The sequence below is a fragment of the Peromyscus californicus genome, unplaced genomic scaffold, assembly GCF_007827085.1.
Source record: "Peromyscus californicus insignis strain IS unplaced genomic scaffold, ASM782708v3 Scaffold_19__1_contigs__length_69161282, whole genome shotgun sequence".
Lineage (NCBI taxonomy): Eukaryota > Metazoa > Chordata > Mammalia > Rodentia > Cricetidae > Peromyscus > Peromyscus californicus.
Genome location: NW_026294491.1, coordinates 37,406,312 through 37,423,762, shown reverse-complemented (window position 1 = coordinate 37,423,762; position 17,451 = coordinate 37,406,312). Strand labels below are relative to the sequence as shown.

General features: G+C 44.6%; 1 protein-coding gene across 1 annotated transcript in view; it reads left to right on the top strand.

Moving 5' to 3' along the window:
- Window positions 1-17,451, top strand: part of Vwa3b (von Willebrand factor A domain containing 3B) — a 187,850-nt gene that overhangs the window by 48,033 nt on the left and 122,366 nt on the right. The window lies entirely within an intron of this gene.

The window sequence follows — 17,451 nt, the reverse complement described above, 5'->3', positions numbered from 1 at the left end:
ATAATTAGGTTCACCGAGGAGGGAAAAAAGGCTGACTGAACTACTGGTAAAACATGAAGGCTGCAGCTATATCATTCTGGCAATGACCCCAGACTCACTTTTACCATCCAGTGCATTCTGTCCCCAGTAAAGACACAGTAGGGCCCAACACGCTGCTCAACCCTCCCTAGCCAAAACACATTACACCCAGAGGACCCAACACTACCACTGGGCCCAGCCATACTACCACTGCGTCCAACCATATTAACTCCCTGTGAGCACCTCTCCCCCAACGGAAGGAGACCTGCTGGTTCTCCCTGCTCCAAAAATCCTTTCTGCTTCTTAACGCCACAAGGCCTAATTTGACAGCCTCTTGTTGGCTCTGCTATGATACTCAACCCCCATTCTACAAGGGAGTAGCGGTCATGGGCAAGTATAGCATTGCCACTGACCCTCAGCAGAGCCACTGACGAACCAAGGCCTCCCTGACGCTCCAATCAAGTTCATTGCAACCACACTCAACCACTTAGGAACCAGACCGGCTATTTGCTGCCTTTAAACGACACCTGGTGGGCTGACTCCCTGTGCACACATCATGGTCCTGAATAAAACCCAAGGGTTCTGCATACTAGTCAGGCTTGTACCCGGCTGATATACCACTCTGAGGAGGGTTTACATAACCTAATTGAACATGTTAACCCCCGCCGCTATAAGAGAGAGCCAGTTACAGCCCTCACCCTATCTGTGTTACTAGGGGCTAGCCTAGCAGGGCTAGGGACGGGTACCACATCCCTGATTACTCAGCAGAAGCATTACTCTATCCTCTGCCTGTCTATTGATGAAGACATAGAAAAACTGAAAAACTCCATCCCACACCTTCAGGACTCCTTGTCTTCCCTAGCAGAGGTGGTCATGCAGAACAGGAGAGGACTAGACCTCATTTTTCTGAAGGACAAAGGGCTGGGCACTGCACTGGGTGAGGAGTGCTGTTTCTATGTGGACCACTCAGGAGTTGTAAGAGAATCAATGGCCAAAGGTAGAAGAAGGGTTAGCTAAAAAAAAAAAAAAAAAAAAAATACAAAAAATCAAAACAAAAACAAAAACAAAAAAACCCCCAAACCATGAAGCTGGTTCGAAAATTGGTACTCCAAGTCCCCCTGGTTCACTGCCTTGATCTCGTCCCTCATGGGGTCCTTGATACTTTTTCCTGGCCATCACCTTTGGGCCCTGTATCATAAATAGACTGCTCCGATGTATGAGGGAGTGATTAGGTACAGTCCAACTTATGGTACAGAGAACTCAAGGCTATATGCCCATAACCGAAAGGAACAGAGAGGGGGATACTTATGAACTAACTGTCCAAAACCCATGATTAGGTTCCATTTAGGCACATGAGAAGCGGGGAAATGAAGAACCAAAGCACCTTCATTTTAAGCAAGCCCCTAACCCCAGCTTGAAACAGGTCTGAGTTTTGAATTCTCAGAACTGCTGACATAGGTTCCAGGAACTCAAAAGTACAAAGTTGGGATGTCTGGAGAGCCATCTGTCCCAACACCAGAGATAGCCTATAGTAAGTTTGACAAACAACTGGTTAAACTGCAGAGTAAGAGAACACAGAAATTCTGGAAAGCCCCTAAAACTTGAGCCGATCAGAAGTGTACCCATACTGGAATCCTTAACTGATGTAACCTTGTGGTTTTTGCCTTTAAAAACTGAGCTTGCAGAGGGGCGGGCACCTCCTCTGGCCTCCGCTGGGTCGGTGTGCTTGACGAGGTCCCTGCTGCGACTTGTACTGCTTTCAATAAACCTTGCTTTTGCATTTTGGAGAGTTCGTGTCTCTGGTGGTCTCTTCGGGGGGTCTCGTGACTAGGGCATAACAGTGGTAGTCCTAATTGAGTGTTTTGAGGAACTTCCACTCTGACTTTTCACAGTAGCAGCATCGGTTTGCATTCCCACTGGTGGTGGTGTGGTTCTGCTTTCTGCACTTCCTTACCAGATCTGAACTCTCAGATCAGGTTTACTTTACATTTCCTTGTGTCAAAGGATGCTGACTACATGTAGGAAAATTTACTGGCCATGTGTGCTTCTTCCTTTGAGAATGGTTTGTTCAGTTTACTTGTCCATTTATTGATTGAATTATTTGATTTTGGTTTTGGTGTTTGAATTTTAGTATTCCTTTCGTGCTTTAGACATTGGTCTCTTTTGGATTTAGATGGGGATCACGTTGACCCTATAGATGGCTGTTGGTCCGATAGCCTTTTCACAATAATAATTTTGCCAATTCATGAGCACAAGAGATCTTCCTGTCTTCAGTGTCTGTAAGTTTACATGGTAGAGGTCTGTGCTATCAACTCAACACAAATTAAAGTCATCTGAGAGAAGGGGACCTCAATTAAGAAAATGCCTCCATAAGATCAGACTGTATACAAGCCTGTAGGGGATTTTCTGAATTGGTGATTGATTGGGGACGGCCCAACCCGTTGTGGGTGGTGCCATGCCTGAGATGGTGGTCCTGGGTTCTATAAGAAAGCAGGCTGAGCAAGCCAGTAAGCAGCACTCCCCCATGGCCTCTGTATCAGCTCCTGCCTCTAGGTTCCAGCCCTGCTTGACTTCCTGTCCTAACTTCCTTTGATGATGAACAGCAACATGGAAATGTAAGCCAAATAAACCCTTTCCTTTCCAAGCTGCTTTGGTCATTTTTTTTTATCACAGCAACAGTAACCATAACTAAGACAAGGTCTCTTGCCTCCTTGGCTAGGTGTATTCCTGGGTGTTTAATTTTTTTCCCCAAATTTCATCTATGAGTACTGTATTTATATCTGTTCCACCATTTCTTTTCCTCTTCCAACTCTTCCCATTTCACTGTTCAAATTCATGATCTCACCTTTAAATATTATAGTTACACACACACACTCATGCACAAATACAAATCTGCCGAGTCCATTTAGTGTATTAGCGCTCACATGTGTATTTATTTAGGACTGTGATTGAATAACCTATTGGGGGCTCATCTCTGGATAAGACTGGTTTTCCTACTCCGAGTAGCCATTAATTGTTTGTATCTCCTCATTTAGAGATGAGGCTTTGTGAGACTTCCCCCACCCACATTAGGATGTCAACTGGTGTTGTCATTATGCAGGTCTTGTTTAGGTAGCCATGGTGTTAAGATTTCATGGGTGCAATTCCCTGTCATGTATAGAAGACACTGTCTCACAGCAGGTGTCTTGTTTTTTGTTTTTTGGCTCTAACAATCTTTCCCTTTTCCACAATGTTCCCTGAGCCTTAGGTGTATGGGTTATCTTGTAAATGTATCAGTTGGGGATGGGCACTCACCAATGAGCTATTCTTGGCATTTTGACTAGCTATGGGCTTCTGTGATGGTCTCGTCATCTGCTGCAAAAAGAAGCTTCCTTGAGGAGCAGTGAGAGCTATACTTTGTCTAGGAATATAAGGACATGTTCAGAATGTACTTGGAATTTTTATTAATTTAGGAAAGCAACTGTAGTGGGTTCTCCTCAAGGGCTCATGATCTCTCCAGCCATAAGTAGTAGTCTAGGTTTACGTGACCAGGCATGAGTTCCCTCCTACTGAGCAGGTCTTAAGTCCACTTGCACAGTTATTGGTTTCACCTGAGATATAAGTGCCATTATTGCACCCTTGAGTATATCTTGCCATGCTGGTCATCACTGTGGTATGTGAGCTTTATAGCCGGGTTGGACTGTTAATTGTGTTTCTCCATTAGCAGCTTGCATAGTGCCTTTGGATACTAAGAGAACTAGTCTGCAGGGAGGAATCTTCTAGGTCAGTCCCAGCTTGCAATTCCTCCAGTTCTTGTGTCCAAAGTATCTGGGAATCTTCAGCAATAGATCTTATCTTCAAGTTCTGGAAGGCAAACAGGGCAATGATAATTGCCTACATGTTTAAGGAGTCTCTTAGACTCTCCTGGTCAACAACTCAAATTTCCCATATTTGGTACTGGGGATTTTTGTCAAATAGTCTATTTTTATTTTTACTTTCTCCTATAGTTCACACAGAGGCCTCTAGTCTACCCTCTTGCTGGGAGATCCTCTAGCATTTCATTCTTTAGTTCTCAAATTTCTGCTTTACAGTCTTCTATCATGGAGGTGATGGATACACATATACACACCATGTGAGTGTATATATGTATGTATATATTTATATACATATATGTATATATATATACACATATATGCATGTGTGTATGTTAATGCTAATCCATGGAGATGTGTTCAATCATCATTTTATTTATTCTTCCACGATATTTTTAGTAGAGTATTCTTCATTTCTGGTTAGTTTTTCTTCTTTAATTTTCCTGCGGTGTCTTTATTTGGATACTGTATTGTAGCTTCTTTTCTACAAGAAGCTACTGTAGAGAGATAATAATTAGGGGGAAGGCTGGGCTTAGTGGCGCATGCCTTTAATCCTAGTACTTGGGAGGCAGAGGCAGGCATATCTCTGTGAGTTCAAGGCCAGTTTGGTCTACAGAGTGAGTTCTAAGTCAATTAGGGCTATATAGTAAAAGCCGGTTACAAGGAAAAAATAATCCTCCACAGTTTCCTTTAATACACCTTGGATTTAACCTAATAAGCAAGCCAAAGATGTCTACAATGCAATTTTGAAAACATTGAAGAAAGACGTGGTAGAAGACACTTGAAGTCAAAATTCCATGCTCATAAATTAGAACAATTATTATTATGAAAGTAGCTGTATTACCGAAAGTAATCTACAGATTCAACACAATACCCATCAAAATTCCAATTCCATTGTCTACAAAGGCTTTGTAAAAATTCTCAACATTTATATATAAGCAAAAAAGACCCCAAGTAGACAAACCAGTCCTGAGGAAAAAAGAATTATGTTAGAGGTCTCCATATCTGATTTCAAGCTATGCTGCAGCGTAACAGAAGCAAAAAATAGCGTGGTGTAGGTACAAAACAGACACATAGATCAACAGAAGAGAACAGAGCACTGGATAGAAACCAGAGCTACACATTTGACAAAGATGCTAGAGGTATCCAGAGGAAGGAAGACGGACTCTTCAACAAACGACCTTGGGGAAACTGCTCAGCCTCATGTCGGAGGGTCCATCTAGATCCCTGCCACTCGTCCTGCGTGACAATCTGTAGTGGAAGGCCCCAAACACTGACATCGTTAGAGGAAATGTAGGATAAAACACTTCAAGATACAGAAGAGATTAAAGACTGTCTCCAAAGGATCAGGTCAACAACTGACAAACGGGGCTTCCATGGAATTGAAAAGCTTCTCTAGAGCAAAGAAAGCATTTGATCTAGCAGGAGCCAGTCCAAGAATGTGAGAGAAAGAGTCTTAGAATTCATGTGGATTTCATCCTGTCTCTAAATTATTGAATAAGATCAATGACATATACTGACCCGTGACTGCCTTCTGATAAAGCCTGTTTTCTCTGTCTCTCTCCACCTCCCTCCTCTCTCTCTCTCTCTCTCTCTCTCTCTCTCTCTCTCTCTCTCTCTCTCTCTCTCTCTCTCTCTGTATGTGTGTGTCTTTCTCCCATTATAATTACCCCCCTTTAGTCTACTCTTAAGTAAGTGTTCCCAAGCATATTTCATTCAGTATCTTTAAAAGTCGCGCTAGTCGTGTGTAGGAAGTAGCAGAATAACTTGGATTCTTTTTTCCAGGAATGAAACAGCCTGGAAGTCATTTTCTGAATGTGCATGGCTGGTGTAGGACAGAGCTGGAGCTCTGAGCCTCGGCTGTCCTCAGCACTTTGCAGTCAGTACAGACACTTGGAGAACTCCGGGAAGACAGGGAGAGTAGTGTTCTTGCTACACAAAGATGTTCACTGTAAGACCATTTTGGGGCCTTCCCTTTAGTCTGCCTGCTGTATACTTAAAAACTAATCAAACCATAAGCATCATATCATTGTATCATTTGAATATTTCATTTTATAGTTAATATTATGGCAAGTGTCTTCTCAACTTAGCACAAAACGTGTTTTATACTATAGACATTCAGATAGTTAAGACTTTTTTTGAACTCTATGATATAATTTTGTCAATCATGGCCTATTAAACATTTTAGTAATATTTTAATGTTTTTCAATTAGTGATATTACATTTATATTTTATATGCTATATTCCCTCCCATATTCTTAGTATTTAAAGGAACAGATTTCCAGCAGTAAAAACCATGGATCAAAATCTAATGCTGGACCAAAGGTTAACCTCTCCTTTGAGTTGTTTCAAAAAGGTTTTGAGATAATACCATTCACATCAATAGTATATGAAGAATATCCATTTCAATTAGCATCAAAACAGCATCTTACTGCTCCAATTAGTCTTTATTTAATGAAGAGATTAATGTCAACTAGTGGTGAACATAACACATTTTGTATTTATTAACTTCTTTCGTAAATTACCATTCTGTCTGGTGTGTGACTTGTGGGTAATATACAGTAGCTATTATGTTTTCTTTCATGTGGCTATTTTTCACACGAAATTTTTAAATTTACATAGCAATGACAGCCTATAAATCTTGTATCTCCTAGCTCCTTTGTGATTTTGTTTTTCTTCTGAAGTGTGTGTGTGTGTGTGTGTGTGTGTGTGAGAGAGAGAGAGAGAGAGAGAGAGAGAGAGAGAGAGAGAGAGAGAGAGAGAGAGAGAGAGAGAGAAATATGGGAGGAAAGAGAAGAAGATTAAACAAAAACAAAAACATTTTTGGTCTAGTTGGATTTATTTTGAAGTGTGATGGATGGGACCGGCTGAGATGGGGTGAGTGGACTTTTCCCTAAACATACACTCACAGTTTTCTCACCGTTCACTCTTTTTACTCTGAATGCACGTGTCATGCTTTGTAGTGAGTAGAGTCTCATCTATGATGGGCTTGCTCCTGAACAGCCTCGTCTGCCCACGGCTCTTTCCCTTTCTACTCCGAGGCTGCCCATGCCTGACTTTTCACATTGCTTTTCCTCACCACCATGTACGTTTATCTTAAGGATGGGCATAGGTTTGGTGTTCTCCGAGCGAATGTGGGTCTGCCGTGTCTCCAGGCTGAATCTTCTAGGGGGACACAGGCAAGCCGCTTCATTCAACCTAAGCTTATTTTTGTTTTCAGTTTCTGTTGACATCCTAAACTTTTGGGGGTTCTCCCCAGACACATCTTCCTTCCCCTCCAGTTTACCAGCACCGATGTAGTGAGCTCTGGTGCTGCAGTTGGAAGAGGCGGAGAAAGGAGCGAGTCAGCAGCAGTTTCCCATGGCCGATTTGCTTGTTGTCGAAGTGAAGAAAACATCAAAATACTCGTAACAATAATCACATTGCATTTGTAGCCCTCAGCAATTGGAAGTACAAAATTATGAATGCACTCTCTAAGTTTTCCAGAGGACTTTGGACAGCCCCATTCTGAATTATTAGAGCCTGGATATGTTATAGATAAATACGTTGACATTAAATCTGATTTCATTTCATCATTGGGTCGATACTCATGGTGGTTTGAATGAGAATGTCCCTCCCAGGCTCAGATGTTTAAAGAGCTGGTCCCCATTTGGTGGCACCGTTTGGGTAGGTTTAGAAGGCACAGACTTAATGGAGGAGGTATGTCCTGGGGGACAGGCTTTCAGCTGTCAACATCATATGTCATTCCCAGTTTGCTCTCTCTGCTTCCTGTCTGTGGTGTGAAATGTAGACTCCCAGCTCTGCCTGCCTGCTGCCCTGATTTCCTGCCCAGAGAGGCTCTTATCTCTCTGAAACTGTAAGCTCCAACAAACTCTTTGTTCTCTAAGTTACCTTGGTCATGGTGTTTTGTCACAGCAACAGAAAAGTAATTATGTGCTTGTTAAGCAGATATACCTAGGAACTCGTATTTCATGCAACAAGTTTCTATAAAGCTGTGATAGGCCGGGCAGTGGTGGCGCACACCTTTAATCCCAGCACTCGGGAGGCAGAGCCAGGTGAATCTCTGTGAGTTCAAGGCCAGCCTGGGCTACCAAGTGAGTTCCAGGAAAGGCGCAAAGCTACACAGAGAAACCCTGTCTCGAAAAACAAAAAACAAAACAAAACAAAAAAGCTGTGATAATATCACATATAATGAATTATTCATGAAGGATTACCAAGTTAGAGGTCTTGTATTTGGGGACGATTCCTTACATCAACGTGCTCCCCAGAACAAACAAAAGGTTGTAGGCTGAGAGGAATTTTGCCTTGTTTCTTATCTCATTGCAAGGGCAAGCAAACACACACACACACACACACACACACACACACACACACACACGCACGCACGCACGCACGCACACCCCTCATGTAAAATCATGTATTCTTTGCTTATTTGGCTTCTCAGAGATGTGAGTTCTTTGGAGGAGTTTCTCCCCCAATTTGATTTTTCTTCCTGTTCGTTTTCCTTGGGCTGTGTGTCCCTTGGGTGAAGCTTCTCAAGTGTTTCGACATGGGCGCTGTATGTGGCTTAGATGGCTCACTGTTATGTTTTAGGTATAAAATGTCCCCTCAAAAGGCTCATGTTTGGAAGTCTTGACCTTAGTACACACGTGGAGTGATTGTGATGACTCTGACTGGATGGAATTCATGGGAGGAGATGGAAACTCTGGGAGGTGAGGCCTGGTTGGAGGAAGCAGGTCACTGGGGCCATGCGTTTGACCGGTGCCTAGGTTTCCCAGACCTTCCTTTGGGTCACTCTGCCTAGAGCCATGAGGTGAACTGCTGTGCCTCGGCCCTTATTCCCACTGTGATGTCAGCCTCTCCTCAGGTCCACAGCAATGGCACCCAGCTGACCACAGACAGAAACCTCTAAAATAAAAAGACAAAAATCAGCCTCTGCTTCCTGAGTGGTGTACGTCAAGTATTTTGTCACAGCGGCCGAGAGTCTGATCAGCACATTTACTTAATGGTTCATCGCACGTTCAGTTTTTCTTACATTATTCTCTGAGAGTCTGTGACCCGTCTTTAGCTAGAAGGAGCTTGAAGAGAGAGAGAGCAAGAAGGAGACCAAGTTCAGAGTCACCTACTGAGTCAGGAACTGTCCTGAGCTGTGGGGCACATGTAACTCAGATATGTAAGCCCTATCAGTCTTCAAGAGAAAGTCTGTGTTGTCCTTTACTCTATGGTTCAGTTCTGTTCAATGACCTTTCCCTGGGACTTCCATGAACTTCTAGGGAAGAGGCATAACCATTCATCCCATTACCCTCTGGGGGTTTCTGTTTGCCTGCACTGTGTCTGGTCTTCCATGTTAACCTGGAGGAAGATCACGTTCCTCCCAGTGCGGTCCCGTCTTCTCCTTTCCATCAAGAGGGTTTTAGTAGCTGTGAGTGGAGGCAGAGGAAACCCTCTCTGGTTCTCCTTCCTTTCCGTCTTTACTTTCTGAAGCCCCTCACTATTTCTTTTTAGGAGCCGAGTGCTCCCTCTACCCCTAATGATAGATTCCTTGTACTTGGACCCCCTTGGGCTTTTGAGTTTCTCGACCTCAGTGAATCTGGAAAATCCCAGTCATTACTATTAGTATTGATAGCATCAACAGCATCAGTTGGCAGTGGTACTGCGGCAGTGGGGATTGACTCTAGAGCCTCGCACATACTAGGCCCGTACCCTTCCACTGAGCTCTGTCCTCAGCCCCCTCTCCACTTAAAAAAAATAAAAAAAGATTTTTGAGATATGATCTCACCGAGTTGTCCAGGCCGACCTTGAACCCACTCTGTAACCTAGGCAACCCTTGAGCCTGTGATCCTTCTGCCTCAGGCTCCCGAGAGCACCTGGAATTACCAGTCTGTGCCACCTGGCTGGGCTCAGCAATGATTTGTCATCATTATTGTTTTCTTTTAAAGTCACTTGGCTTCAGGTCAACTGCGGTTTGTTTGATTAATTTAAAGCAGACTTCTCCTCATTGAACTAATGCTACTCAAGGCATATTTTTATCATGCTGAATTGCATAAGAACCAATGCCAATCAATCATTCAGACACACTTAAGGCTAGTATTTCATTGGCCAGAGCTAATCACATGACCAAGTCCGGCGTTAATGGTGAGGAGGACTGTTCTACCAGCACAAGGCTGAGGAGGGAAGTGAATATTGGATAAACAATAATGCAAGCGATCACAACCTTTCATTGCTGTGCGTCTCTGGTTGTTTTGTTTTGTTTTGTTTTGTTTTGTTTTGTTTTTCGAGACAGGGTTTCTCTGTGTAGCTTTGTGTCTTTCCTGGAACTCTGTAGCCCAGGCTGGCCTCAGACTCACAGAGATCCATCTGACTCTGCCTCCAGAGTGCTGGGATTAAAGGCGTGCGCCACCACCGCCCGGCTAATAGACAGTTTTTGTTGTTGTTGTTGTTTTGTTTTGTTTTTTCGAGACATGGTTTCTCTGTGTAGTTTTGGTGCCTGTCCTGGATCTTGCTCTGTTGCCCAGGCTGGCCTCAAACTCACAGAGATCCGCCTGGCTCTGCCTCCAGAGTGCTGGGATTAAAGGCGTGCACTGCCGCCACCACCCGGCTCATTGGCTGGGAATTGGAATTCAGAACAGGGAAGCGGAGAGTGATAGGAGTGAACTGTCCTGATGGGAGGCAGCTTCCTTTGTTAGGAAGGTACAGGGATAACCATAGAGGATGGGGATTCCTGCTGTGGGAACCAGGAGCCTGAGTACCTGGAAGTTGAATTTTACTTAGTAGTGGTAGGATGATAAGCTGGGCCTTTTCTGGGAGTGATTTCACCCACTCCGTTGTAAGAGTGAGCCCAGAGAGAGGTTTGTAAAATTGGACATACGTCAGTCTCAGAAGCTCCCCTGTGGAGCCGACTACTCTATATTCAGGCGGGATCTGTGCATGTCTTAGAAGGAGCTTCAACTGCTGGCACATTCAGGGATGGCATCCTCTGGGCTGCCTTGTCTGATCCTTGGGCTCCCCCTTAGGTTCTGAAGGCTGGTGAGCCCACAGTAGAGGTCTGGGGATCCCTCAGTCAGGAAGAAGACTTGTGGTATTAGGGTCTGGAGCAGGCTCCATTTCTGTTTCCCTTCTATTCTTGTTTTATCCTAAATTAAAAACAAATTGAAATAATGAATACAGATTTATAAATTTAGATCAGAGTAAAAGTTGTCACCGGGCATCTGCCATCATCTGTCATTAAAATGGAATAATTTTGACATTGATGCAGCTGGCTCAGGCACAGGGCCAGTCATCAAAGCTGACAGTTAACTTGTCTCTGATGGCCAGAGGTGCCAGGCTCTTTAGGTCGGCGAATGCAAGAAACCCAGAGGTGGCATGATCACTTGGGCTCCAAGCCGTACTCAGAGCCGTGTGATTTCACCTCAAGCCAGAGCATCACACGGGTACAAACATCTGCGGCATGAACTTACTTTAATTGGATGTTGTACATGCCACCCGAAGTCCCAACAGCTTAGAGCCTGCTCCTTGTTCCAGGAGAACGGGAAGGGGCCACATGGCACAGCTTTCTTTCATTTCTAGGCTCATGTCATTAGGCAGCCATCACTAATCAGTCCTGAGTAGCTCTTCCCCCTGAGCCTGTACTGGACTCTGGCGCTCTCAGTACAACTGAGAGATCTTAGTTACCAGCCCAGCTCATTGATGAGAAGTAACATGACAAGCAGGCTTTGCTGTGATCATGACCAGATCTCACTGGCCAGATAAAAGGGAAAGATTATGTCATGAACAAACGAAAAGGAAAATGCACCACAGCACAAGGCCGTACCAAAAGGCAGCGATACTTGGCTGGGTCTGCGTTGTTTGTATCTGGTACTTTGGACAACATGGGAACTGGAACAGCTGCTCTGGGGCCAGCAAGATGGCTCAGCAGATAAAAGTGCTTGCTGCCAAGTCTGGGACCCTGAGTTTAACCCGTCGGACCCACATGGTGGAAGGAAAGATCCAGTATTGAAATTGTCCTCAGACCTTGATGCACACGCTTGTGCTCATGCACACGGCTAATAAATACACAAAACTGCAATCAACTATTTTGTTTAAAAGAATAAAAGCTATATAAAATTGTTTGACTATTTTTGAAATTTTCTTTTTTTGTGTGTGTTGGTGGAGGGGCAAAAAGCATGAAGCTAAGGCTATGCATTTTAAAAATATGTTTTATTTACTTGAGCTTACATCAGGTGCTATGTTTAAAGAGGAAAAAAAGCAGCAGTCCTCTTCTTGGCAGACACGTGTGATCTTTAATTAGCCTCTCAGTCTAGTGGCCCATCATTCAGGCCTGGCATCCCGCCTCTCTGTTTCCAGTCTCTAGTTTAATTTAGAAGCGCTGGCTGGTGCCTGCTTGTAGCCGTTTCTATCAGCAGCAGGAGCTTCTCTCAGAATTTGCCTTCCCTCTCCCTAGAACTGAGCCTAATTCAGCTGACGAGGCCGGAACAGCCACCCTTCCAAAGCTGCTACCACATTATGGTTTATGAGGTGGAGAGATGAGATGATCTCCAGACTCCTGCTCCTCCTGCCCGTTCAGTGCCTTGAATTTCTTTTCCTTCCTTAAGACAGGCCTCTTTCAGTGAGGGTTTATCGAGCATCTTCTATGGGATTTAAAGTCTCACTAGGGTGAAGACAAAGAAATTCAAAGAAATAGATGACAAGGCTCCGAACCAAGAGACCCCAGACTCTCTTTTTTTTTTCTTTTGCTCTATGATTCAAGTTGCTTCTTCAGTCATTACTCCCAGAGCCCAGCTGATGTAAGAACCACCCACCTCACCTCCCTCTCCTCTGCCCTTCATTCACACCTTTGAAGATCAGATGGCTCTGTAGGTTTTGCCCCCTCACTAAGAGTGAGCCCCCACGTATAGGGACCCCTGTACTCCTGTCTCCATCTTGGGCTTCTGGCCTGGGCTCCTCGTCTAGGGCTTCCACCTGCAGTGCGGCCTGTCCACTCGATGCTGGACAGTGGTGAGATCCGTTCTAGTCTTAGCTCAGCCATTGCAATCAATCTCAGAACTAACTGAGTGGGTGCAAGTATCCTGCAGGCATCACCTGACAACACAGGAGGTGGAGGGAAATTCATCAAAGGTCTTTTAAAATTTAAACTGAGTTGCTAGGAAAAAGGGAGCTAGTGTGAATCCTGATTACATTTGAATAAACTGGCTTTGATTTCAGGCTGAGAGAGCTCTCCAGATGTGTTTTGTAAGAGTCAAGAGCTTTGCTGGGCTCAGGGGTGTGCAGTGATGAGAAAGAGAGGACTCTCTAAAACGCGGTTTTAGAATAGTCTGTTTGGAGGCATTAGCCAAGTGTCATAGACATATTAGTTATTTAAAAAAAGATAAACATAGTTCCATCCGTAAGGATATCACAGTCAGATATTTTAGGCAGTTTTCTATCGCTGTAGTGAAATACCCAAGGCTGGGGACTTACAAAACGAACAACAGACAACAGTAACAGCAGCAACAAAACCAGGAGATTGCTTAGCTCCCCCCTGAGAAGGCCGAAAGTCCGGACAGGCTGGCTCTGGCTCTAGGGAGGGCCCCTTGACTGCGTCTCATCATGGCATCAAGGCAGGAGTCCGTTTGTCCCTCGCGTCTCTGTTCTCTTTGCCCAGGTTGCCACCGTCTGTTCACCTGGACCATCCGAGAGCCTGGGCGGGTGCTTCTTAGTGAGGGGTGTGTCTCCCGAGAACTTTCAGGTTCACTAAGTGGATATCATGGGACAGTTAGATGACATTTTAGTGTTCTGAGGGGTGGGGAACCAGCAGAGAGTCACACATTGTACCTTCACTTAGAACTCGAATTGCCCATCCTTTGTATTTGGAATTGCTGCTGAGACAACACAACGGCCCATTATGAAACATACATACTCCCTGGCTCAAGAGAGCATGGATTCTTTCCCGCATGGTGGAATAACTCTATATTTGTTTTAAATTAACTAATGGGTCATTTCTGTAGAGAGGGACTGAGTGCCACGCCACACGGTGTCTAAGGCATTAGGGTCGTGAATCCAGATCCAGCCAGCAGGTTTTAAGCACTGAGCAACAGCACAACATTTTAACATATGTCACTAAGAATGTTCTCCTTACCACAAAAGTACTGATTGTACCACTTCCTACCCTACATGGATATAATGTGGCCCCCTTTTGCCATACCCGCACAGTAATTTTAGGTCTCTAGGAAATTTTCTTTCCTGTAAAATATTTTATTGATTCTTTGAGAATGTCCTACAGTGCACTTTGATCATGTTTACCCAGCTCCTCTCAGATCCAGCTCCACCTTACCAACACTCCAAGTTTGGATCCTCTTAAAATGAAAAGAAACTTACTAAGTCCAATTTGTACTGCCTGTATACTTGTGTGTGGAGGCATTCACAAGAGTGTGCTCAACCTACTAGCAGCCACACCCTGGAACTGAAAACCACATCTCCCTCCAGTAGAGACCATTACCTGTCCATAGCTCTTCAGTAAGGGGTAAGGGCTTATGAGCCCCCTCCCTCTTTATGCTACAGTACTGACTGGCTGGAACTTGTACTGGTCTTGTGTAGGTGACCACAATAGGTGTCCCAGTTGTAGCTGAACATTCCATTGGCACCTACTCTCTGCCCCTTGACCAGTAGTGAGTTTCTGCATTAACTACCACCCACTGCACCAAGAAATATCTCCAACGAGGTCTGAGGGCTGCATTAATCTACATGTAGAGAGATAGGAATTGAGAAGGATTTGATGCTGTGGCCATTTGATAAAATAATAGTAGGGTCTTTGGGCTCTTTAGTTACAGGTTCTTGGCCAGAGTTACAGTTCTAGGCCTGTGTTTCATCCTGTGGAATAGGCTTAAATCTAATTAGAAAGTGATTGGTTACTCCCATAACATTCATGTTATTGCACTCACGGGCCACATCACTCACTCTTGTAGTTGGTAGGGTTCACAGCTGGGTAAAAACTGTTGATGACTGTTTTTCTTCTAGCAGTCCACACAGGGTCTCTAGTACTATGAGAGCTAGCCAGCAGGGAGGATGGTTCCTGGTCGGTCCCAGTTAGATTTCTCTATGTCCTGTGACCAGTGTGTGTGCTAGCTTCAGCAACAGGGTCTCACCATTAAGTTCAGATGGGCAACTAAGAGCCACGGAAAGATCCTGTATTATTTTGGGGGTCTCTGGCCAACAACTAGAGGGGAGGTATCCCATACCTGGCACTGGGCTTTTTATTTGACCGCCTATGGCTTCAGGTAGGAGCAAAATCTCCTTTGCAGAGTAATTCCAATTCAGTGCTTCTATATGGAGTGTGTGTGTGTGTGTGTGTGTGTGTGTGTGTGTGTGTGTGTGTGTGTATGTATGTATGTATGTGTGTATATATATATCCATATATATATGTATATATATATGAAGCTTATAACATAGTTTCCAACATGGTTCTTCCTAACATCCTTAGTGTTAATTATACTTCCTCCAACCTACTCCTCTGTCCTACCCTCCCATCCCTCTCTCCATTTGAACCTCCCTTCTCATTAGTTCCCTTTGGTCTCTTGTGAGTTTTAACACAGTTCATAATTTTATCACAGTTTGTAATTTTAAAAATGTATTACTTTCTGAAAATAAAACTCTTTGCTACTTTTTCCTGATGCACACAGCCTTTTCATGGTTATATTAAGGTCTGTTTTAGATCTTCATGGCCAAATAGGAGTACTAGACCCCAGCCAAGTTGCTGCTCAGCTGGATCAGTCCTTCATTCAGGAGTCCTGGGGGATGGGGAAAGGCCACCCAGGGACTGGGCTGGGGTTTGAGAGTCACCATGAGTGCTTTTGTCTACCACTGTCTTCCAGGGCTGCATTGAGTGTCCCTCAGACTGTGCCTTATCCACTTTGTTTATTTTTTCCTTCCTAACCTTAGAGTCAAAGCATTTTAGGTACTCAAGACAATCCTTACACCATAGTGCAAGACCTGGAATAAGACAGAAATGACTTATTGAGGTACTGCCACAGTTAATGTCTGGATTCCCCATGTTCCACTGGGGAAGGTTTCTTGCAGTAGTGGTAGCCATACATTCAGATGCCGGTAAGTCCAGGAGAGAGAAAGTGGCAGGTGGTAAATCAATGTGTCCTTGTAAGGAGCCAAAGAAAGCAAGGAAGGGTTAAATATAATAACAATTCTTGGTCCTGTGCTGAGTAATACGGAGGGCACAAAGCAAGCAGATACATTGTTTCTGTACTCCAGACATTCACAAACCCTCTGCCGGAAGCAGCCTGAGCAGCCAGAGCAGCAGCTGCGACTGCGCAATGAAGACAGGAGCAGGGCTGGAGGCCAGGCTGCCGGGATGAGCTTCGTTGTGAGCAGCTGTCTCCTAAATATAAGCTTCTTGTTTGTGAGGGACTGCCTTAAATTAGACTGGACTGGAGACGATGTGTACACTAACAGCACCAACACTGGCTCATGCAGTCGATGGTGGTGCAGCAGGTGGTGCAGCAGGTGCAGATCTGAGTCCAGGGAACAGAAACTGGAGTTTCCAGGTTCTTGTACCTCTTTACAATACACTGCACGAAGATGCATGGGTACCTAGAGGGGAGGAGATAGCTTATTAAAGGGGGGATACAGAGGATCCTGGAAGTGTGCTATGCCTCCCCTGTTAAGAAGAGAGGAGGGATGGGGTAAGGTCTGCAGGGATCTTTCATGAGTCATTATCATAGTCCCGATTCTCCAAAGTTGGCGTAGCCTGGGCCTTTCCAAACATGCCTCCTGCCTGAACAAAGTTTAGATAGACTAAAGTCAGCCAGGCTTTCCACTGTTGCTAGGTTTCATTTTGTAATTTCTGGGATTTCTTTCTCCGCTATTTTTTTTTTTTTTAATTCTCCTGCATCAGCAGAGCAGTGAGCCTGTCCTAGCAGTAAACAGACAGAGAACTATTAGTTACTTTCCTTTCTGCTGTGACCAAATGGCTGACAGATGTGACTTAAAGGAGAAGGGGTTTATTTTGGCTCACAGTTTGAGGGTACAGTCCATCATGGTGGGGGTTAAGGCCTGGTTGGTGGCCTGAGTGTGAGGCTGAGGGTCACATTGTATCCACATTGCTGAGTGATGGATGCTGGTCCTCAGCTCGAGTTTTCCTTTTTATGCAATTTGGGACCCCATCCTATGGGGTGGTGCTGCCCACATTTAGGGTAGGTCTTCTCAACTATGAACTCCCTTACATTTGTGCCCAGAGCCTTGTGTCCTAGATTGTTCTAGATCCTGTTGAGTTGACAGTCTATGGTAGCGATCGCAACAGTGGTTGTGAATAGTGTATTTCATGGGCAGGAAGGTAGGGATGTTGCAGGAAGCTCAGTTTTCTGGGTAGCTGGTCAATAATTGATGATGGTGGGGTGAGGATTGAGCCTTGGAAGAAGGGTGGGCTAGCCAAGTGTGGTCAAGGGAAGACTGAGTGCCCTGATAGGGATCCCAGGGGTCCTAGAGGGCTGGCAGGACAGTGCCGTGAGTAGGGTCATAAAGGCAGAGTGTTGAAGGGACAATAATGGGGAACCTTGAGTTCTGGATCAGGGATGCTCCCCTGTTCATCACTATATTC